Source organism: Mauremys reevesii, linkage group 1 (genome assembly GCF_016161935.1).
Source record: "Mauremys reevesii isolate NIE-2019 linkage group 1, ASM1616193v1, whole genome shotgun sequence".
Taxonomy (NCBI): Eukaryota; Metazoa; Chordata; order Testudines; family Geoemydidae; genus Mauremys; species Mauremys reevesii.
The window spans coordinates 268,263,069-268,288,142 of record NC_052623.1 but is presented as its reverse complement, the minus strand read 5'-3'; the positions used below and the strand labels follow the sequence as shown (position 1 = coordinate 268,288,142).

Here is a 25,074-nt window from a genome sequence, read left to right as displayed (position 1 = left end):
AATGGCGAATCTGCCCCTGTGTCCTCTTCTCTCCACAGCTCTGCACTCAAGTCTGTGGACCAATCAGAGACAGGGTGAGGTTGAGGTGCTGGCTCATAGTTCTCCTCTCCTTTTCTTTGCTGACAGTTTCAGAGCCATCATGGAAGGCCACGGGGCACCAATGCAGACTAAGGTGACCAGATGAGAGGAAGAAAATATCGGGACACATGGGGAGTGGGGGGTCGCCGGTGGAGCCTGTTCTTCCCACTCCAAGTCTGAGTCCTGCTTCAAAGTATGCCTCAACCATCATCATGTCAAGTTTATAAATAGCAATTTAGCCGTAGGCCAAAGTCACAAAACCAAAATATATTACAATAAAACTTAAAACTAAATCCAAAAAATTAAACTACCAAAATATATGTAAATACAGATGAAAAAGAATATAAAACTAATTAAACCATGTATAATCACCGTGCCACTTGCCTTTCCCTTATTTTAGCGGCTGACCATGCAAATTGGACAACCGCCTGGATCACAGTTACATTGTCAGTTCCTAATAAATATTCTGTTTTCTCACAATTGTATGAGGAAGACTGCAGAGATGGTGGATTAGGCCCAACTGCCACACTGGTGCATCCAACTTCCCCTCTCACAAATCAACACTAATCTCCCAGCATACACCCCTCAGTGCAACCATTCACACAACACAACCCCCATAAAAAATAGCCCCAAACATCACCCTGAGGCCTAGAATGTCTGCTGAGTCACTGTGAAGCAAAGGAAACAGCTACAAGCACGGCTGAGAGCTCTTGTTGTTTAGAATATCACCAGGTTCAATCATCACTGGGAGTCGCAGTTTGTTACTGTCCAATTTTTAAGTTCTCAGCCATTTTCAGCTTTTTTACACACATGACAAATTACCTCCATGCAACAGCATGGGCTTTCAGCTACCTAACTGTATAACAGCCCTTCACACTTCCTAGTGTCTTCCAACTACACATCTCAAGGTGCTTCACAAACATTACTTAAATAACCCTCACAACATGCCTGTAAGCCATGGGGATAATATTATTCTTGAAACTACAGAACAAAGAGGTTAATTCACTTGCCCAAGGTCACATAGATAGTCAATGGTGGACCTGGGACTAGAACAGCTCCTTCCTCTATTCTATCCACCAGATTTCACTGTTTCCCAAGGAACAATAAGGAAACCTGCCACCATATGGGGGCACTGAAGTACTCATCTGTGTCCTCAGCTCAGCTTGAGTGGTACTCACTGGACAGATTCTCACACTCTACCGTTTACCATCCTGTTGGCCTCAGCAGCTCCTTCTCATCAGCTGAGCAATGCAGGAATGGAATTTAGATTGGTTCCCAGGTGATTAGGAGCCAAGCAGAGCAGTTGCAATATTAATAGTAAGATAATATTCATAACATCCATAAAGAAAGTGTATTGTGAGGACTGGGTGGCGTACGGGGATTGTTACTGGGCTATAGCATCTTTCATTTAACTGGTATGTAATTACCAGATGGAACCCAGCATTTTATATGATGAAACATCTAACAGAAAATGAACAGACTTTGCATGTTGGTGTGAATTTGGTGCTTGTGGAAATTGCTGATTTGACAGACCCAGTGATCAAAATCCTCAGTTTATCCACAGAATAGGGACAGCATGGGCAAGGCATGTTTCCTCAAACTGCCCCATCAACATGTCTCAAGCTGGAGAGACCATTATACAGATGAGAGGGTAATTCACTTGCATGCTCATTCAGTCCTTGGACTTCAGAGATGCTCAACGGTGGTGTTTCTTATGATCTGAGCACATATCCGCTAGACTAGGAGCTGGACTGAGACCACCAAATTTATCTCAGCTAGTGCTACAACACCTAACAGCAATCCGACAATAGCAACTTTCAGTCACTCCAGACCTGGGCAGACTTTGAACCACCAATCTACATGTGAAAGATGCTATAGCCCAGTAACAATCCCCCTACGCCACCCAGTCCTCACAATACACTTCTTTGAGTGTTGTCTGCACAGAATACCTGAAGGTCACATCACTGACCCCTTTGCAATGGAGGAACTGGGAATTTATATATTCCAGCCATTTCAAGAACTAACAAGAGAAATTAGTGCTGGCTAAAACTGCTTCTCTGTTGTGCTTTCTGCAGTGTGCACTTTGAAAGTGTATGTTCCATTCTGAGGCATAAATACTATGAAACAGAAATAATGAACTCTGTGGGATAAAATATTGAATTGGAACAAGGTTATATACTCCTTGTGGTGGATGCACAAACCCCATGCTGGATCTCGACAGAAAGGGGTTAATGGTCTATCCTGGTAACTGAGACTTAAATCAGTCCATTCACCACAGCACCTGCCAAAAACGTCAAGCCTGACACAAAGATCTTCCAGCTTTAGTTGATAATCAGGATGGAAGACGATATAAAGGGGAGGAAGTATAACCTAGAGTTAGCTATGCTGATAGTGGGAACACACATCCCCAGAAGGAGATGGGCCTAGGGATTAGAATCCACAAGCAGCCTTCCCTGAACTAGGTAATGTACAGCCAACAGAATGTTTGACCCCCTGGAAATACTGACCAGATCTCCGTGAAGAAAGAGAACACCTACATTTGGAGTAGATATTTTTCTTCTTTCTTCTGGATCTGACCTCAGTCCATTCCCAGCTTGGGCTATGGTACTTGTATGGTTGTTTTGCTTGTTGGTTTTGAGTAAAGACAGTTGTTTTTTCCAATACTACTTACAAGTATTTCATTCTTTTTGGCCATCGCTGTGGCTAGCTGACACTCTACTGGTGTGAAACCTCACTGCAGATACTGTGCCAGAATAATAAGAGAGTTCACTGAAGGCTCAGATTTGAATACAAAATCACTCTCTGGGTAGGCTTGTGTGTTGCAAGGGTTCTGGGTTAGTCTAAATTGACACCAGTTTGGCAGGCATCTCCTACTGCATTCTTTCCATGTGCTTTTACAAGCAATAAAATTAAAAATACAAAACAAAAAGTCCACACCATACAGGGTAGTTTCTCTGATTCCCCACAGCTCCCTGCCTTGGCTTCTAGTCAACACAGCCCCTGTTGGCCTCTTCCTTTTCTTTTACGCTGTTGAGCCTGTGAACCCTGGCTGGGAACTAATTCCTGAAACTCCAAGCTGTGACTTGCTCATCTGGGCCCTCTCCTAGGGATAGTATTGGCATGAAATATGGCAGGGCTTTGGGGTCACCCTCCATGGAGTGCCACAAGACCTATATATCCTTATTCCAGTAGGTGGTGCTAGCTAATCTGTCTAGGAGCTTGGCTTCCTAGGCCAAAGTGGTATTAACCTTATTTGTGGGGTTCAGAAGGCAAGCTTTGATGTCAGTTAACTATTTTACTGTGTGGTCCATCCAGCTCTTGTGAGGACATGTATCTCCCTGAATTGCTGTTAGGAGAGTTCCATACAAAATACACCTGTTTGGGCAGACATATATAAATAGTGCCACCTACTGATAAGAATATAGCATTGGTCATAACTATGTAAGGGTATGTCTACACTACGGGATTATTCCGATTTTACATAAACCGGTTTTGTAAAACAGATTGTATAAAGTCGAGTGCACGCGGCCACACCAAGCACATTAATTCGGCGGTGTGCGTCCATGTACTGAGGCTAGCGTCGATTTCCGGAGCGTTGCACTAAGGGTAGCTATCCCGTAGCTATCCCATAGTTCCCGCAGTCTCCCCTGCCCATTGGAATTCTGGGTTGAGATCTCAATGCAAAAAGCAGTGTCGCGGGTGATTCTGGGTAAATGTCGTCACTCAATCCTTCCTCCGTGAAAGCAACGGCAGACAATCATTTCGTGCCCTTTTTCCCTGGATTGCCCTGGCAGACGCCATAGCATGGCAACCATGGAGCCCGTTTTGCCTTTTGTCACTGTCACCATATGTGTACTGAATGCTGCTGACAGACGTGGTACTGCAGTGCTACACAGCAGCATTCATTTGCTTTTGCAAGGTAGCAGAGACGGTTACCATCCCTATTGCACCGTCTGCCATGCCATTGTAAATTGGCAATGAGATGATGGTTATCAGTCGTTCTGCACCATCTGCTGCTGTCATGGGTGCTCCTGGCTGGCCTCGCTGAGGTCGGCCGGGGGCGCATGGACAAAAATGGGAATGACTCCCCGGGTCATTCCCTTCTTTATGTTTTGTCTAAAAATAGAGTCAGTCCTGCCTAGAATATGGGGCAAGTGTACTAGAGAACCAGAGAGCACAGCCGCTCCATGTCAGAGCCCCAGAGATCCCACAGAAATGATGAGCTGCATGCCATTCTAGGGGGTGCCCCTGCAACAACCTCACCCATTGCTTCCCTCCTCCCCCAACCCTCCTGGGCTACCGTGGCAGTGTCCCCCCATTTGTGTGATGAAGTAATAAAGAATGCAGGAATAAGAAACACTGACTTTTTAGTGAGATAAAATGATGGGGAGGCAGCCTCCAGCTGCTATGATAGTCCAGGCAGGACATTAAAGGGTGTCAGGGGAGAGGAGCCCAGCCTCCCGCTGCTATGATAGTCCAGGCAGTACAGAATCTTTTCTTTAGACATGAAAGGGGGGGGGGCTGATAGAGCTCAGCCTCCAGTTGCTATGATGAAAACGGTTACCAGCCGTTCTGTACCATCTGCCGGGAATGACCGGGAGTCATTCCCATTTTTACCCAGGCGCCCCCGGCCGACCTCACTGAGGCCAGCCAGGAGCAGTCACGGGCTGATGATGACAATGGATAGCAGTCATATTGTACCGTCTGCCACCGGGAAGGGGATGCTGGTGTTCAGCGCTGCAGCACCCCGTCTACCAGCAGCATGCAGCAGACATAGGGTGACATTGAAAAAAGGCGAGAAACGTTTTTTTTCCCTTTTCTTTCAGGGGGGGGGGAGGGTGTAAATTGATGACATATACCCTGAAACACCCGGGAAAATGTTTTTCACCCTTCAGGCATTGGGAGCTCAGCCAAGAATGCAAATACTTTTCGGAGACTGCGGGGACTGTGGGATAGCTGGAGTCCTCAGTACCCCCTCCCTCCCTCCATGAGCGTCCATTTGATTCTTTGGCATTCCGTTACGCTTGTCACATAGCACTGTGCTGAGTCCCTGCTGTGGCCTCTGTCTATCATAGCCTGGAGATTTTTTCAAATGCTTTGTCATTTCGTCTTCTGTAACGGAGCTCAGAACAGATTTGTCTCCCCATACAGCGATCAGATCCAGTATCTCCCGTACGGTCCATGCTGGTGCACTTTTTGGATTTGGGACTGCATTGCCACCCGTGCTGATCAGAGCTCCACGCTGGGCAAACAGGAAATGAAATTCAAAAGTTCGCGGGGCTTTTCCTGTCTACCTGGCCAGTGCATCCGAGTTCAGATTGCTTTCCAGAGCAGTCACAATGATGCACTGTGGGATACCGCCCGGAGGCCAATACCGTCGATTTGAGGCCACACTAACCCTAATCCGACATGGCAATACCGATTTCAGCGCTACTCCTCTCGTCGGGGAGGAGTACAGAAATCGGTTTAAAGAGTCCTTTATATCGATATAAAGGGCCTCGTTGTGTGGACGGGTGCAGGGTTAAATCGGTTTAACACTGCTAAATTCGGTTTAAACGTGTAGTGTAGACCAGGCCTAAGTTCAGTAAAGTTGCTTATATGCATTGTAAATGGCTTCCTGAGTGCAGCTCTTAATGGTTGCCAACTCTTGTGACATTACAGGACAATGGTAGCACAGTGCTATCAGCTTCCAAACCTTACTTCTGTTGCAAGGTCACTACTTGGAGCTTTGCCAAACAGCATTCCTTCGGGGCGGCTACTCACTTCTGATGAGGTTACCTATGCTGATCATTGCTGAAGACTTCTTCTCCAAGATTAGCTTTTGTAGAGTGCAAATGACCACGAATAGATGTTAGTTATTAATTTCAGTGTCTGCATCAACTGCAAGTTAAATCACGTCTTCAAAGAATAGTAGCCATTTAAAACGGTAATCACTATGAGCTAAATCCTGCCTGTAGTCCTTATTCTTATCTTACTCAAGCAAAACTCTCACAACAGTTAGCTGGGATTTTGATTAAGAGATTCTGGATCTAGGTTTATGAATTTGAATGAGATAATGATTCTACAGAAAGGAAGGAGTGAGAGAGCAGCAGAATAAGGACAGTGGACTTCAAAAAAAGCAGACTTTAACAGATTAAGAGAATTGGTAGGTAAGGTGTCATAGGGAAAAAATCTAATGGATGAAGGAGTTCAGGAGAGCTGGCAGTTTCTCAAGGAGATAATATTAAAGGTACAACTGCAAACTATCCCCATGGAAAGGAAAGGTAGGAAGAATAGTAAGTGATCAATATGACTCCATCAATTGCTCTTTAATGACCTGAAAATCAAAAAGGAACCCTACAAAAAGTGGAAACATTGGCAAATTGCTAACTAGGAGTACAAAAGAATAGCACAAGCATGTAGGAAAAATTCGGAAAGGCTTAGGCATAAAATGATTTACACTTAGCGAGGGACATAAAAGGCATTAAGAAAAGGTTCTTTAAATGTATTAGGAGCAAGAGAAAGATGAAGGAAAGTCTAGGTCTTCTACTGAGCGGGGAAGGAGAGCTAATAACTGATGATATCAAGAAAGCTGAGGTGTTTAATGCCTATTTCTCTTCAGTCTTAACTAAAAAGGTGACCAGATACTCAACACAATTAAGAACATAAGAATGGCCATACAGGGTCAAACCTAAGGTCCATCCAGACCAGTATCCTGTCTGTAGACAGTGACCAATGCCAGGTGCCCCAGAGGGAGTGAATCTAACAGGTAATGATCAAGTGATCTCTCTCCTGCCATCCATATCCACCTTCTGACAAACAGAGGCTAGGGCCACCATTCCTTACCTTTCCTGGCTAATAGCCAATGGACTTAACCTCCATGAATGTATTAATTAATATTTAATAATTATTCATTATTATTAATGAATAATTACTATTAACAATAAGGGGGAAGGAAAGTAAGCCAAAAATAGGAAAATAACAGGTTAAAGACTATTTAGATAGGTTAGATGTATTCAAGCTGGCAGAGTACTTGAGGAGCCAGCTGAAGCAATATTGGAACTGTTAGCAATTATCTTTGAGAACTCCTCGAGGACAGCTAAGGTCCCAGCAGATTGGAGAAGGGCAAACATAGTACCTATCTTTCAAAAGGGGACCAAGAAGGACCCAGGGCATTACAGACCAGTCAGCCTAACTTCAATACCTGGAAAGATACTGCATAACTGCAACAAATTATTAAACAATCAGTTTGTAAGCACTTGGAGATTAATAAGGTTATAAGGAATAGCCAGCATGGACTTTTCAAGAACAAATCATGCCAGATCAGCCTAATTTCCCTCTTTGACAGGGTTACTGGCCTAGTGGATGAGGGGAAGCAGTAGATGTCAAATATCTTGATATTTAGTATGGCTTTTTAAACAGTCCCACATTCTCATAAGCAAATGAGGGAAGTATGGTCTACATGAAATCACTATAAGGTGGGTGAACAACTGGTGGATAGACCATACTCAAAGAGTAGTCAAGTATCAGACGGGTAGCTGTGTTAGTCTGTATCCACAAAAAGAACAGGAGTACTTGTGGCACCTTAGAGACTAACACATTTATTTGAGCAAAGAGTCCTGGGGCACCTGTGGCATGCATCTGATGAAGTGGATATTCACTCATGAAAGCTTATGCTCCAATACATCTGTTAGTCTATAAGGTGCCACAGGGCTCTTTGTCACTCAAAGAGTAGTTATCAATGGTTTGTTGCCAAATGGAAAGGGTGTATCTAGTTGAGTTCCGCAGGATCAGTCCCAGGTCCAGTACTGTTCAACATTTCCATGAATGACTTGGATAATGAAGTGAAGAGTATGTTTACAAAATTTGTGGATGACACTGAGCAGGGAGGGGTTACAAGCACTTTGGAGGGCAGAATTAGAATTCAAAACAATCTTGACAAATTGAAGAATTGGCCTTGATTCAACAAGATGAAACTGAATAAAGACAAGTGCAAAGTACTACACTTAGGAAGGAAAAATCAAATACACAACTACAAAATGGGGAATAACTGGCTAACTGGTACTACTGCTAAAAAGGATTTGGGGGTTATAATGGATCACAAATTGCATACGAGTCAACAGTGTGTTGTACATAAGATGCAGGAGGTATTTCTTCTGCTCTACTCAGCACTGGTGAGGCCTCAGTTGGAGTCATATATCCAATTCTGGGAGCAACACTTCAGTAAAGATGTAGATAAATTGGAGAGTCCAGAAGAGAGCAACAAAAATGATAAAAATTTAGAAAACCTGACCTACAAGGAAGGGTTACAATAACCGGGCACAAAGGTGAGGCGGTTCTTATAACAGTCCTCAAATATGTTAAGGGATCTTATAAAGAAGATTGTGATTAATTGTTCTCCACGTCCACTGAAGGTAGGACAAGAAGTAATAGATTTAATCTGAAGCAAGAAAGATTTAGATATTTAGATATTAGGAAAATCTTTCCAACTATAACAGTAGTTAAGCTCTGGAACAGGCTTCCAAGGGAGGTTGTGGAATCTCCATCATTAGAAGTTTTAAAAAATAGTTTAGACAAACATTTGTCAGGAGTGGTCTAGGTTTACTTGGTGCTGCCACAGCACAGAGGGCTGGACTTGATGACTTCTCAAGGTTGCCCTCCAGCCCTACATTTCTATGATTCTGTGATAATATTTGCTTTGAATTGTTCTTTTATTTAACAGCTTAAAACCACCTGCATACTGGGACCCTACACCACCAAGTATTTTAGTGTAACAGCACTTTGGTATTATGGCCCACTTAAAGTCATAACAGGCATGTTTAAAAAAAAAGATCTCAAATCTACCTGTCCTAGATATGCTATGAAATAATATTTTATCATAAAATTGCTTTCAAGCACTTCCAAAATAGACTGCAGGATCTGAACACCTTGGTTATCTGTCTTAATTATCCCTAGTCACTATTAACTGAATCTTACTAGCCATTACCTGATATTCAAGCTGTAAAAACCATTATTTTCCTTTCCCTTGCTCTTTAATTTTCCTCTGGATAGATGACCAGAGGTAGAAAAAGTGGAATCCTACTTCAAACCATTACTACACTACAGTGAATAGCAACTCCAGTGACATTAAATGTAAACCTAATGTACATTATTTTCTCTGAAGTATAAGATAAAATTGAGTGAACATTTTTTACAACAAAATTCTTTAGATGGTTTATCTCTACAGTTCAAAAAGATGTGTCACAAATGACATCTATTAGATGTCTTAAATAAGGATTATGAACCCTATCAGCAATCCCTTCCCTTGGAAATAGCCAGTGATTTTCAATCTTTTTTCATTTGGGGATCCCTAAAAAGTTTCAAACAGAGGTGCAGATCCTTTTAGAAATTCAACCTGTGGTCTGTGGACCACTACCAAAGAAGTCTTAGACTGAAAACTAACTGAACAGAATTAAACTATAAACGTTGCAGGTGCTTGGCAAGGCATTTGGTGCAGTGTGAGAAAGGGTGCTAAACTGTGGGCTTCTACGGTAACACTTCTGGGTTTTGACCTGTAGGTGGGGGTATTCACATACTTTTGATTGATCAGAAAAATGGAATGACTTTTCTGGGATCTAACTTTATTTTCATAGTCACCTTTTGTGGACCCCTTAGACATAGTCTGTGGCTCCCCAGGGATCCGCGGACCACGGGTTGAAAACCACTGGTCTAACTGAAAGCGGTGGAACTACTCATGTGAATAAAGGCTACTTGTCTGAGCAAGGGTTGTAGGATCAGGCTCTTCACCATCATAAGCATCACACAGAAAACAGCCAACTTACACATTTTGTGCTGTCTTGGAATCAAACTGGAACTTCGCTGCTACACTGATGTCATCTAGCGCCAAGAATTAATTTGCAGTCATTCCAGGTGAGAGATACGGGTGCCATTTCAATACCTGTAATACCAGTGATATAATAAGTGACATTCATTAAACTTACATTTTTAGGCAACTATTAATTTGGGAGGTTTGTGATTGTGGATAAATAAATGATACTAATGAGGTCAAATGTGACCATTTCTATTGGATTACCCTAATTTATAGCGACACTGCCAGGTTGGTCAGGCGCCAAATGCAGGTTGTTTAAAAAAAAGTTAGAAAACTTAGTATTAAAAATGTTCACAAAATATTTTTTAAATGTCAGTGAAAACAGTGTGTGCTCTAAATTCAAGGAATTTCATCTGCTAAAAATCAAACTGTAAATCTTTTATGTTAATGGCTTAGATTACTAAACACTGACATTTTAAAAATTCAATTTTGTTCTTGCTATTCACATGCTGCTTGTTTTTCTGCTTCTATCTCAGACTGAACTATGTCAATTTTCTTATTTTCATTCTCAGGATCATAGTGCTGCAATGTTCTGGTTTCTAGCACTACAAACAAAAGTGTTTAAAAATGGGATGGATTTGTTGCAGTTCAGAGAAATGTTTCCAATTTGTTCATCTTTTGTTTTCTGAAAGCTAGTTTAACTCAAACTTAAACTTTATGCCAAATTTAAGTTATTGCTGCCCTTTAAAACATTCTCTGTAGAATCTGAAACCCAAAAATATTGCAGTTTGTGCAAGTGCATGAGAAAGTGAAACGGACTCAAAATAAATGTGAAATTGTAAAGTCTTATTTAACCATGCACTTCAAAAAAAAAAATCAAATATTAGTGGTGAAAGAACTTTTGTTCTAATTTTAACAATCTAAATTATTACATGGTGGTAAGAAACTTTTTTAAATGACTTCTAAATTGACAGTGTCTACTTAATACTCAGCAAAAAGAATACAACCTCTAGACACCATGCTGTTTGTGCAAAGTTTTTGAACGAGCAACTAGCTGCAGTAAATATAAAAAATAGCTGGCAAGTTCAAATGAAATAGATCAAATGCAACATATTTAAAGCAGATAATTAAATAAAACTTCCCTCCCCCACTTTTTTGAGGAGTTCAACTGTACCTACAAATTACCCCACTCTATATATTAATCTGCTCTTCACATAGGTGTCCTTTTCTCTAAAATTTAAATTTATATAGCAGAATTCATACCAAAGTCCTCTAAAATATTACATACATACAGCATCAAAGAAGTGAAGCTACAGCTAGGCAGCATTCAAGAAGTGCGCTGCACAACAGTGGGAGTAAAGGTGGCTAAAGATGGTGGCATAAGTGCTTAGTCTTACGAAAAATGCCTCACAAGACTTAAAGAGCAGATTTTCAGTGCATAGGCCTGCAGATAAAAATGCACATACCTTTGTGTACTGCAAATGGATGCAGACATCTAAATACCCAACTGGTGTGGTAATTGTGCTCTCATCTTCGTACATGTTGCACAAGAAGGTCTCTATCTCTTGAAAATGTGACCTGTGACATCTACCTGGAACAGGTTCTCAAGACCTAGTGTTGGTGTCATTAGGCATAACCCTAGGTAACTCGGGAGGGTGGAAGACCACAAGTATCGATGAAGCCTCCCTGCACTAGGCCTAAATGAACCAAAGCCCTTCCATGTTTGAACTTTAATCGACCTAACAAGCCAGCAAAAGAGAATGGAATGTGTAACAGCTAGTTATCAGGTGCAACCCCACTCACACCGGTACCAGGAAATAATAATGAGGCCTGTATGCCTCTGGCTAAGGGGCAAGATAACAGATCAAAGGGAATAAGACAGGATAACAGTTCAAAAAGAGTTACTAACAAACTAGACTGTTAGATGCCAAGCATGACTTAACCACTTCATGTAATTGCTACTGCTCAGTGTAATTGCTACAGGAGGGTGGGAGGGGGAAGAGGGGTGGGGGAAAGGGAAGAGCTTAGCTAAAGTTATGTATAAAAAGAGAAAAGCTGCTTGCAGCTGTGTGCTTGATTTGAGACGTGTCTGTCTCCTGGCATCGCTTTGAGATCTCAAATAAACGTGGTTTGCTTCTCCACCTTGGTGTGTTCATTGGCGCGAAGCACACCGGGCAACGAACCCTGCTGTTGCTGTCCTCGGGCACTCTTTGCCGGCAACAGTTCTTGGCGCCCAACGTGGGGCTCGAGGCAAAATTGTGCCTTGCCCGGACTCCTCCAATGGCTGGCGGACGACGGTCGCAGCCAACGCCCAGTGCGCACCGGTGCCTTTACCGGGGGCCTCGTCAGAGACGTGTCAGGCCGACCTCGGAGGACACAATGGTGCAACGCGCTCGAGTAGTGGAGAAGCTGTTGCGGGCGACGGTGAGGAACCGGTCCCGTGGATAAGGTAGGAACAGTCCAGTGGTGTGGACTTTTTCCTGTTAGGACCCGGGGATGCCCAGTGTCACCCTAGGATATGGGGCAGGGACAGAGTACGACAGGCAGGGCAAGGTGTACGCCCTTAGAATGCATTCTAGCATATTGGAACGTGTTTGGGTCGGATCCGATGACTAAAAGTAAACTAAAAAAAGTTCTGTACAGTAGACTGGCCTCAATATCAACTAGAGGACCAGGAATGGTGGCCACCGGAAGGATCACTTAATTATAACACAATCCTTCAATTACTCCTGTTTTGTCAGTGAACGGGTAGCTTCTGAAGCTGTTTGTATGGAGAGCTCTTGTAAAAATCCCCCACCATATGTCCCAGAGCCGCACCGGGAGGAGGACAATTTTGTTCCTGTTCTTCCCCCTGTCTGGTGGAGTGCAAGGATTCAAAAGCAGGTTAGGGACAGTTCAGGGACGGAGGAGAATCAAGGGGGAGCTCAGAGTAATGTTCCCTCATCTTCAGAGAAATCAGGCAGCCTCCCTCCCTCTGTGCAGCCTCCAGCCAGCCTTTCGCAAACTTGGCCAGGGACTGCTTTTCAAACACTCCCAATATTACAGCAGCCCTCGTCCTCGCCCTTGTGGACCCCCCCTAGGTTACTTAACTCCATGAGGGAGAATGTTTCTGAGACACCCCTGATATTACAAGCCCTGTTGAGAATTTATCTGGTTCCACTGGTTGCTGGGGAAATTGAGATGGTTTTTATCCATACCCTGTTTACAACTTTAGATTTGTTTGACTGGCAGTGCACTATGCCTCACTTATGAGACAATCCTGAGGCAGTGGAAAAATGTTCTGCATAATCTTTTTCATTTAAATTTCTTTGCAATATCCTTTGCACATTGTGACATGAAAATGGGCACATGTAATTGCTTGTGTTCAGTGTCCAGACGAGCACCCCTCTGACTTTTGTGCTTGACTGATTTGTGAAATGAGAAAGCATGAGAATTTAAATCCTAAAACTGATCATGGAAAGGAGATGGTTAAAATGGTTTTCATGTCACAATGTGCAAAGGATATTGCAAAGAAATTTAAAGAGCATCCAAATGGTATGCAAGGGAAAAATTTGTCTGAAGTAGTTAGCATTGCTACTAAAATACATTGGGGGGCGGGGAAAGGTTGTTTGTGAATGAATCTGCATTTGTTCGTGAAGGAATCAGACACTCTGGATATGCAGTTACTAGCAGGCAGACTGTATTAATAGGGAAAGCTCTCTCCCGGGGTGAGTGCCCAAGCTGCAGAGTTAAAAGCCCTAACTGCAGCCTGCTTTTATGCTAAGGGAAAAGGGTTAATATTTATACGGACTTAAAATATGCTTTTGGGGTGTGTTATGCCACTGGGGTGCTTAACCCCTCTTCCTCACTTCTCCGCAGCCCCTGGGGTTTGTGCTCTGATAAGGTGAGCCCTAACAGAATAAGGAAATACTATCTGGTTCTGGTTGGGGGCCGGGCTCTTATCTGGTCATCTGGTTCTGGTTTGTTATCTGGTTCTGTTTTGGTTAACCAGTTAATGTTTTTCTGCTCTGTTCATTTGGGCGTTAGGTGGGTGGGCGGAACTGAGCCTCTCGTTTGTAATTCCTTGGGGTGGAAGCCATTGCGTGCAATGAAGCTCTGAGGTCGAATTGAGATCCTTCTGTCCCGTCCCCTGTAGCGGTCAGTGTACAGAAGTGGAAAAAAACCTGGATTAGACCGTAATTCCCTCTGCTCTCTGTGTAATTCTCTTTTCTGTTTAAGTGTCAGCAGATAGATGGGTGGGTCTCTGGCTAAACCCTCTAAAGGGGTTTGGATTATATGTTAAGTAAATGGCCTTTACCCCATGGGCCATGTGTTTTTGCCCAGGTGGCAAAGCCTCACAAGGGAGGACTCGGGTAGTCTTGTGAGTAAAAATGTTTAAGGGAAAAGACCAGAAGGGGTGGGGACTAGTTAAGAAGCCCACCCTCCTAGCTAAACTGGTAGTGGAACAAGTTGGTGCCCATGGAAGGGACGGTTCAGCGAAAAAAAGCGGGATCAGGCCCAGGCGGGCAGGCAACAGACAGAGAGATTGGAAAACAGGTTGGAAAATTTTGAGGGTGTAGTGGAAGGAAGGAGTAAGTAAGTGTAAGCATGGAGATTTCAAATACCCAGGAGGATACTTGGAATGGTGATTTGAATTGATAAAAGTGGCTGTTGGGAGACAAGCAAGTGATTTAAGAAAGAGTAAGAAGTTAACTCTGTAGTTGCTGGAGGGAACAGCAGTTGAACTTTGTAAAAATGCTAAAGAGAAAAAGTTCTTGGTGTCTTTGAAATGTTTGTAAATAAATTCAGGCTAAGAAATTATTGGATTGCAATCATTTGGCTATGAACAATTTAGTTGAATTAGCTGAAGAATGTATACAGTGCTATGTAATTGAAATTTTATTAGGCTCTAAGGGCACTATAAGTGGTGATGTTTTCTTTCAGTGTTTAAAAGCAGGAGTTAAAAGTAAAAAGCAAGCCAGAAAGCATCTGTATTAATGCAAATTATCTAACTGATAAGGTAAAAGCCACTGAAACCTGGGCTGCCTATGAAACACATACAAGAAAATATGGGGTAATTCCCCTGTTTTGCCTGAAATCAACAAGGGTATTTGTATATTTTAAGCGATGATTGACTGCCCAGAAGGGGTAGACCTCTGTCTTTTGTCTTTCAGATAATCAGAGAAAACTGATGCCAGCTGAACAGCATTCAACGTACCATGCATTTACTGGCACAATAGGAATTATGTTTTGTGTTCTATGTTCTGTCTTGTGGTGTTTGTCTCGTGGCCAGAATTGTTGTGTTTAGTGTTTTCATGGGATGGTCTGGTTTGGAATCAAGCGGAAGTGTTGGATTGAAATGCAGATACTTGTTTTATTCAACTTTGGAATACAAAGTGTTTGGATACATCAGGAAAATGTGATATACTAAAGTCTAATACATTTCCTTAAGTAAGAAAAAGAAACTTCATTGGCCAAATCTTTTAACTGAAAATTGTTGTTAAAATTTGCATACCAACAGTCTTTGGAAGCAAGGACATGAAAAGTTAACCCACTCCCCATATTGTACATGGGGTCCTTCTGGCTACCTCAGATTTCTAGCCAGAGGGCTGGGGATGGTGGGAAGCTATTGGACTAGAGGTTACATTGAGTGAACTCCTCAAAGTGGGTGTGCTTGTCCTGGCTTGTTGCTCCAAAGCTCTGTAATAAAGTTATTTTAGTGGAAGGGCATATGTGGCATACATTGAATAATAAGACTAATGCACTGTACAACGGCAATGTTTATGTGTTCATGGTATGGAAAAACGTGTATGAGTGAAGAGTGAAAGTTTCCTTTGTAGGTTAAAAGAAGCCAAGAAGGAAAGAAGAAAAAGAACAAAATGAATTAACTGGAAAGAAATAGCTAGCAAGCTCAGGCTAAAGATAAGACACTGGTCCCAGTCAAGGACACTGCTCACAGCTAAGACTTGGCTGACAACCAAGAAAAGGGGGGGCGGCTTGAATGTGCCCAAGCAGCTATGAGATCTGCAGAACACTGCCAGGCACTAATGCAATGTGTTAGGTTTCTTTTCTCACAGGTAAAGAAGCGCTACCCAAAGACCCTAGCAGCCCTGCCACTCCTTGGAACCAGGAGACTGGATCAATGTAAAGGTCCACCAACGAAAGACTGCTTTGGCTCCATGCTGGAAAGGCCCTTATTAAGTCCTGCTGACTACCAACACCGCTGTGAAGTGCCAAAGACTGACTGCTTGGACCCATGATTCTCACTGCAAAAAGACCCCTCCACCTCAGGAGAATTTTCCTACTGATGATTAGCCTATTCCTTCTTCTAGCTCTACTGTGCATTCTGGACAGCAGGGAAAAAGGACAAGGTGACGTGTTAGTAACCTCTCCCTTGTCCACTGACAGACCTACTGTGCCTTTGAATTTTTCTAGAAGAAGCAAAACCATTACAGGGTGATGTGCTGGTAACCTCTCCCCTGTAGGATGCTGAACCACTACTGTTTCGGGAAAGAAAAAGAAACACTCACTCCACTGACATTGCCAAAGTCCAGGAATTCCTGACCAGAAAGGACATTAAGAACTGATCCTGGTGAAGAAACAAAGAATTATACACTGGCAGGAAGAAATTTGTGGGACCCCTGCTTGGGAATGTGGTATTGATTGGATTTTGGGGTTTATTCTACAGGCTGCGCCCTGTGTTCTGGATAAATCCTTCAGCATGTATTGCCCACCCTAATTGGATTTTAAATGACATTGTCCTTATCCAGTTTCCAGATCACATCTACATACCCAAATTGCTCACAAGGGGCTGCCATTAGATTAGCACAACAGAGAGCCTGGGTTATTTCCTCTGGAAGAAGAGGGAATTGACCAGATCCCTGTGGGCTGGGGCCAATAGTGCAGCAGCCATTTGGAATATTCTTAAAAGCCAAGAACATGATGAGAAATTGGGCCAACTAGAAAAGGCCACTAGCCTTATTTCTGGAGCTCAGCTATCCCAAGTACAGGCTGGAGTGGGTGAGTTACATGGTGTGACGAAGTGGGTCTGTTCGTACTGGGGGCTGGGAATGCTGGGTGCAGGCCTCTCCTCTAGTATCTTAGCAGAAGGCCAAGACCTGACCTCCTGTCTCCTGTCAACTGATGGCGAGCACCTCTGCCACCAAAGGTGCATGCAGTTGGAGACAAAGGAAAGGGGTGACCTCCTCTCTGGAAAGAAAAGAAGCTGAGGGAGAGAGGGGGGAGGAGGGGGGGGGGGCTGAGGGGGGGGGGGAGAGGAAAAGAGGGGAGAGAGAGAGGGTCTGATCCCCGATGGGGGGGGTGGGGGCCCCCCAAGATGGCTGTAAGGGGGATCCTGTGTCTGCTGCTGCAAGTTGTGTGTGTGTGTGTATTCTGTCTTCTCCTATAAACTGTGTGTTTGTGCTGCTGGCTGAGTGTGAGAGTCAGGAGGGGAGGGGGGACTCCGTCCCCCCCCCTCACACTCACATGTCATTTCCACCCTTAGTTCTATGACCCAGAAGTTACTGACAGAGATGGTATTGAATATCACTGAGGCTGGGAAGGCATTGCAGTGGGATCTAGTATGTCCAGAAAGTCAGGATTTTCTGAATGACCAGCTGATGGCCATTTGGAATGATCTTGAGCACCAGCCTTGGCCCACTGCCCTTACAGACACATCAGGAGTACCATCTGATCTGTGGTCATGGAGACATACTTGGACACTTTCTGGGTGGAAGTGTGAACATTTACAGTGCTCCTTCTAAGCATTTGGACCGGTTAGGGGGGTGTGGGCTCCCACATACCGAATCCTGCCGGGTCCATGGGGAGGATGAATGTGGGACTGAATTATTTACCGAGACATCTGGGAAATTAGACCACCTGGTATACCTACCTGATTTATAGTCAGTGCCCCTAGAATAACACCTGGCATTTTGGATAGGAATAGGGAGTCAATGGACATTTTGGTGTTAGAACCCCTACAGCCTCAGCGTATCTATAAACTGAAGCCAGGGGAAGTTGTCACTGTTCATAATAACGTTTGCTGGAAGGGTAGAGGACAAGGAACTATCCTGACAGAACACCTACGTTTTTCAAGTTAATGATAGCTGTGTGTATGTTAAAACCACCACTTTATGTACTAAGTGTGATATATTGTGCTTTGTGACCAAAACTGTACAACAACCCCATCATATTATTGCTATGGGAATGTTATTGCTTGTATTGCTATTAGTTAGCTTAGGATTATGTTGTTGTTGTTGTAAAGGATGTACTAAAAGTAATACCTTTCATGTCCATGCTAATCATGCATGGTCATTACATTCAATCAAAACCCCTAAGGTTGAAACATCTGATGTAAACTCTGAAATCCATGGCTTAATGCAAATAGAGGTTTGAAAATATTTGTTGTACTAGAAGTACAAAAGGAGGGGGTGTACAAGTACAGAAAGAACTGACAGGGATTTGTAGGGGATCTTCATGCATGACAGTCTCTGTTAGCCAAAGTTAGGCTAACTGTAACCCTAATAACGCGAGATTTGTAGAAGCGAGGATGGTGTGAGGCGAGCAGAAAAAAACTGTGTAAGAAGTTGTTTTGACCTTGTGTAGATAATGTGTAGATAGACTGGCGTCTCTCAGAAGTGAGAAAAACAAGATATCAGGATGACTTATGTATAAACAAAATGCAGCTATTTTTTTCCACACTGTAACTTTTGATCATACCCTCTCCTTGAGGACCCCAGCTCCTCATCGCTTAATCACATTTTGTCCCTAGATTATGAGAAAACTCAGCCAAAAGTTTGTTGAGTATTCTCAAAGGAGGGAGTTGTTGGTGTCATTAGGCATAACCCTAGGTAACTCGGGAGGGTGGAAGACCACAAGTATCGATGAAGCCTCCCTGCACTAGGCCTAAATGAACCAAAGCCCTTCCATGTTTGAACTTTAATTGACCTAACAAGCCAGCAACAGAGAATGGAATGTGTAACAGCTAGTTATCAGGTGCAACCCCACTCACACCGGTACCAGGAAATAATAATGAGGCCTGTATGCCTCTGACTAAGGGGCAAGATAACAGATCAAGGGGAATAAGACAGGATAACGGTTCAAAAAGAGTTACTAACGAACTAGACTGTTAGATGCCAAGCATGACTTAACCACTTCATGTAATTGCTACTGCTCAGTGTAATTGCTACAGGGGGGTGGAAGGGGGGGGGGAAGGGAAGAGCTTAGCTAAAGTTATGTATAAAAAGAGAAAACTGCTTGCAGCTGTGTGTTTGATTTGAGACGTGTCTGTCTCCTGGCATCGCTTTGAGATCTCAAATAAACTTTGTCTGCTTCTCCACCTTGGTGTGTTCATTGGCGTGAAGCACACCAGGCAACGAACCCCGCTGTTGCTGTCCTCGGGCACTCTGTGCCGGCAACACTAGGTTACGGTATTATAAAATGCTTTTCATCCTTCTTGAAACTCTTTACAGAGGAGGTAAGTATCAAAGTACACCGCTACCCTGCTATAACGCAGTCGTGGGGAGCCAAAAATCCCTACCGCATTATAGCTGAAACCCCGTTATATCAGGGTAGGGGCGGTAGGGCTCCGGCGGTGATTTAAAGAGCTCCGGGCTCCAGCTGCTGCAGGGAGCCCCAGGCCCTTTAAATCGCCGGTGGAGCCCCGCTGCCACAGCCCCAGGGTAGCGGTGGCAGGGCTCCAGTGGTGATTTAAAGGGCCCGGGGCTCCCCACAGCAGCCGGAGCCCCAGGCCCTTTAAATTGCTGGCAAGCCCCGCTGCCGCAGCCTTGGGGCTGCGGGGAGTCTGGGCCCTTTAAATCACCTCCGGAGCCCCGCTGCAACCACACGATACACGAACCCATGTTATATCAGGTCGCATTATAGCAGGGTAGAGGTGTATTATTATCCCCATTTTACAGAGGAGGAAACTGTGGAGTGATTATAGAATTCCTGGTCCTCCACAGTTACTAGACAGGACCAGGATGTGTTGCAGTTGGGATCTTAATAAATGGGGGAATTTCTTGGTTAGGGCTCGGAGTTCTGTATTTGCTGCTTAAAGCATGGCTTTCTGTGTTCATGTCCTCACACTCCATGGTGTCAGAAGCTTGTGAATCCCTTTCTTTAAAGGAGTGAAAGAAAGAGCCCCCCCACCCACCCACCCCGACTGCCAGAGTGGTGAGTGTGTGGGGAAGGTGGAAAATCAGGGAGGAGACCTATGAAAGCTGCAGCGGGAAGAAGGCAGAGCCCTGTCTCAGAGTAGCAATGGAGCCCAAAGCACAAATGAGTCTGTTAGAGAAATTTGATTTTGGAAATAACTCAGGCAGCTGGCCTTACTGGATCCGTAGATTTAAGCAACTCTGTATGGCTTCTGGTTTAACAGAGAAAGCACAAGAATACCATATAAATGCCCTGATATTTGCCCTGGATGCTGATGCTATCCGATAGGCCCTACCCCTCGTTGATGAGGAAAAGAAAGAATACTTCAAAATGAAAGAGGTTGTTGATACCCATTTCATAGGCAGACAGAATATTATGTATGAAAGGGACAGTTTAAAAGGAGATGCTAGGAACAAGAGGAAATAGCTGAGACTTTTATTACTGCTTGTTGAACATTGCAAATAGGCAATGTTCGAAGTAGAACTAATAAGAGACAGGCTAGTTCTTGGTATAGGAAACACCAGTTTATCATCACCACTTCTGTTAGAGCCATATCTCACACTAGCAAAAGCTATATGTAAGGGGACTGTTGGCCCCTTACTAAAACTCAGTGTGTGTGTGTGTGCGGGGGGGGGGGGGGGGAGGTTGGGTTGACTAGCTCCCAGTACCAAAAGAAAGGATAAGGGTCGATGGAAAATCAGGACCCTGAGACTGACAGTCCCCAGGAGCAATAGGGAGAGGACAATGTTCCAGGTCAGCCTGATTGACAGGCCGGGCAGGCTAATGAGGGAGTCAGGAGGGTCCCGTCCTCTGTGTGAGATGGAATTGCCTGGAGCAGAGTGGGGCCGACCTAGGAGAGAGCAGGAGCCTGAACTGGGGAGCAGAGCCATGCCAGCCACAGAGAACCAAAGAAGCAGCCCAGGAAGCAGGTCAGTGCTGGCAGCGGAGCCACAGAAGCAGCCCACAGAACAGACCTGTGCTGGGAGCAGAGCTGCAGCTACCACAGCCAGAGGGGCCAGAAAAGCAGCCCAGGAGGCTGGAGGCAGAGCAGTAGCAGTGCTGGGTCTGGGTCTGGAACAGACCAGAGCTAGGTGTAGCGAGCAGCTGGGGAGGGCAAGGGGGGAATCTGGGCAGCAGGCCCAGGGCAGGGAGACACCTCTAGCCACAAGGCCTTGCAGGCCAGACCTGGAGGGGGATCATAACCCCGACAAGGAGGGCTGATGCTGGGAAGAAGGGTCCTGCTGTCTAGAGCCTGACTGCATGTGGCCAGCACCAGAGCAAGTGTCCAACTCACAGCATCCCTGCAGCACAGCCAGGGCCTGAGAAGGAGGCCTGGGACGTGCGAGGAACAGACTGTGAACTGCCCTGACGTTCCAGAGATGGCTGGTTGTGATGTCCCCGTGCCACAGAGCAGGGTGACGTGTTTTACTTTAACTTTTCCCATTTCTTCCTTATTTTTAAAAAATGGACTGCTCTTTAATAATTGTATTTGCTTGAACTATATGCAATGGTCAGTGGGTCAGGAAAGTGTCCAGAGCAGAGAGAGCACCCCGAGCTAAATTCCAAGCCAGGGGTGGCCAACCTGTGGCTCTGGAGCCATATGCGGCTTTTCAGCGGTTAATATGCGGCTCCCATAGGCACCAACTCTGGGGCTAGAGCTACAGGCGCCAACTTTCCAATATGCTACAGGGTGCTCACTGCTCAACCCCTGGCTCTGCTCCCGACCCCAGCAGCCTATTAAGCGCTGCACAGGTGCTCAGGGCTGCGGCGGGGAGAGATTCCTCTCCCCCAGCTCCAGCCCCGACCCAACCCAGCCCAGCTACGGACCTGCTGCGGCCAGAGGAGAGGCATCTCTCCTGCGGCCTCAGCCTGGCAGCTCTGAGCCAGGCTGCATTGGGGCCAGGGGAGGGGCGCCTCTCCCACAGCTGCAGTAGGTCGGGGCCAGGCTGGGTTGGGGCCGTGGGAGAGGCACCCCTCTCCCCAAGCCCAGGTGCCGCTGGGGGGCGAGTCCTCTCTCCCTGTTGCAGCCTTGGGGCAGCCTGCACACCAAACTCCTCATCCCCAGCCCGCACTCCCAGCTGGAGCCCTCCCCCACACCCCAACCCTCTGTCCCAGTCCTGAGCCTGCACACCCCCAGCTGGAGCCATCATCCACCCACCCACCCACCCCTAACTAGGGGCACTGGAACAATTTTTATAGTGGGGCTGCTGACAGCCATTGTAACCAAACTGTAAACCCTGTATATAATGGAAACTACTTCAAGCCAGGGGGTGCTGCAGCATCCCCCACATTGCTAGTTCCAGCACCTAGGACTCTAACCCTCTGCCCCAGCCCTGAGCCACTCATCCCCGGCCCCACCACACATCCATATTGGTGCACATAACAAAATTCATTCCACACATGGGTGGGAAAAATTAGAGGGAACACTGTCCCAGGGTGGGGATACCCTAGCCCCTGTCCTAAGTAACCATGACAGGTTGGGGGTTGAGCCCTCCAGGAATCCTGGGCCAAGCCTTAGGGTTACAAGGACTGTGCCACACAGGAAAGTGGAAGGGGAGCCCTTGAGGTCAGGCAGGCCTCTGGGTAAAGGAAGTGGGAGCGAGGACTCAGATCCTTTCGCTAGCCCATTTCACTGGGGTAATTTATAAGCCAAGAAAGTTCCCCGCAATAGCGGGACTATTCCCTCACTTACATATAGGAAAAATGAGAATACAAGAAACCATAAAGCAACAGCAAAGTGACTTACATGCTAGCAGACAACATTAACACAATAAAGAGAAAAGGCACAAATGTGAAAGCAGCAATCAGAGCAAATTAAAACATAAGAACAGTGCACAATTAGAGAGTGGGAAACCAAAAAACCTTAATAGGAGGGAAGATTGGAAAAGCTGTGGAAGATGTGGCAAGACACCAAGCCACAGATGGCAACAGTGTAAAGAGGCAGAATGTAGGAAATGCCATAAAATGGGACATTTTGCAATGGCATGCAGGTCATCAGGAGCAGTGGAACAATCCAGGAGGGAGTGTTATCATCAGATGACAATGAGTCCATACTTCTAGGGACTATATCCTCATATCTGATAATGACCCTCAATTTACCTCTGAAACATTCCCAGAGTTTCACAGGACTTTGATTTTGAACATGATACTAGTAGTCCACATTAGCCCCAGAGCCAACAGGGGAGGTGGAAGGAGCAGTGAAGACAGAGACAAATTAAGGTCTCCTGGGACCTGAGCCAAAGCAAGTGGGGTGGCTCCAGTGCCGGAATCGTGGCCCTGCCTCACCCCTTCCGCCTGTGGCCCTGCCCACAGCCCCATCCCATTCTGCCCCTTCCCCTGCAGCCCTGCCCGTTTTGCCCACAGTCCTATCCCATTCACCCCATCACTGCAGCCCCACCCCATGTTCTCTCCTTTCTGCTCCCCCTCACTCACTCTGACCCCAAGACCGGAGAAGCTCTGTGCCCCAGCCACAGCCCCGGCGTCACAGTGGGGAGTGAGTGCTCCTCCAGTCCTGAGGCCACGGCAGGGAGCAAAAGCTCCTCCGGTCCCCGGGCCTGGAGCTTCCCCCGCCACCCCATGCTTCTGCTGGGGACTAGGGTCTGAGTGCTCAGGCTTCCCCCACCCCACCTGTCCTGAACTTCTGCCGGGAACCCAGGTTGGGGCACTGGGGTTTTCCTGCATGCTACACAGCTTCTACCAGGACTCTGGGCTTCCGGTGCCCCACAGCAGATTTCTGCTGGGTGCCCATTTTTGCAGGACCCCCCAATTGGCCAGGGACCCTGGGCACAGGCCCCGTGGGCCCATTGGATAATCCGCCACTGAATGCAGACTACAAAATGTTCTGCAAAAATCAGTGGACCCATATAAAGCATTCCTGGCATATCCGTCGATACCACTTCCATCGAGACTATCTCCAGCAGAATTTCTCATGGGAAGATGACTAAGGATGCCTGTCTCTGTGGCACAAATACAATTTAAACCTAAGTAGACCAACCAGCAGGAATTTTGAAAATAGGATGCCAAAATAAAAATTCGGCAGCAACAAAACATCAGTGTTCAGCACAGAACAAAAGCACTACCTTTCGAGCCAGGGAACAAAGTTTGGCTCGAAAGCTCTCAGACATCCGGAACTGTTCTGAACTCCTCAATCTCCCACATTCTAACTAGTGAAAACTCCAAAAGGATTTCTCTGGAGGAAGTTGGTTCATTTTCAGTATTTCGCAACCCAATGAAGAGAGGTTCTGGGACCTGCTGGCACAGGCACCGACTTTCCAAAGTGCTTGGGGGTGCTTGACCCCTTGCTCTGCCCCAGGCCCTGCCCTCACTCCACCCCTTTCCCCAAGGCCCCACCCCCACCTCTTCCTGCCCCTGCTCCCCCTCTCCCCAGCACCCACCATTTTTTACCTGTGGGTGCTCCAGCCCCAGAGCACCCACAGAGTCTGTGCCTATGCCTGCTGGTGCTTTGTCAGGAAGTGAGCCCCCTCCACAGGGAACTCCATGCACAAACTCAACAGAAGTGAGAACACATCTGGAAGACTGATCAAAACCCCTTCAAAGACCTGATCTTTAGAATACTGTTCTAGACTATTTAAATGCAATTGATAAGGGGAACATAGAAGTGTAAATAGTTTTAAGGAATTGAAGTTTCTTTTGGGCTGCTGTGTGCATACACATTGGTTTATAATTTAGGTTTTAATCTTACAGAGTTCCTGGTCCTTCACAGTTACCAGAGGGGACCAGGATGTGTAGAAGCAGGGATCTTAATAAGCGGGGGAACTTCCCGGTTAGGGAATTCTCCATTTGCTGCTTAAACCATGGCTCTCTATGTTTATATCCTCCTTCTACAGAAATAGCACCACAAAGAGATGAAGTGACTTGCCTAAAATCACACAGCAGGTCTATTCTATTCTACATACTACAGTGGTGAGCACAGATAAAAATGTATCTGAGCGCCTTCCAGTAGCACATTCCTAACATTTGTCATAAGGTGGTTGTTCTCTCATCCTTTCCCTGGGGGGAGAAGCGTGTCCTGTGGAATGTTTTGGAAGGGTTTTTTAAATAGTAACATACAGCAG

General features: G+C 45.5%; 1 long non-coding RNA gene across 1 annotated transcript in view; it reads right to left on the bottom strand.

Moving 5' to 3' along the window:
* Positions 1 to 25,074, bottom strand: part of LOC120371921 — a 40,008-nt gene that overhangs the window by 13,572 nt on the left and 1,362 nt on the right. The window contains exon 2 of the long non-coding RNA XR_005584653.1: positions 9,879 to 9,994. This is a non-coding gene — a long non-coding RNA (uncharacterized LOC120371921). The remainder of the gene's footprint in view (positions 1 to 9,878; positions 9,995 to 25,074) is intronic.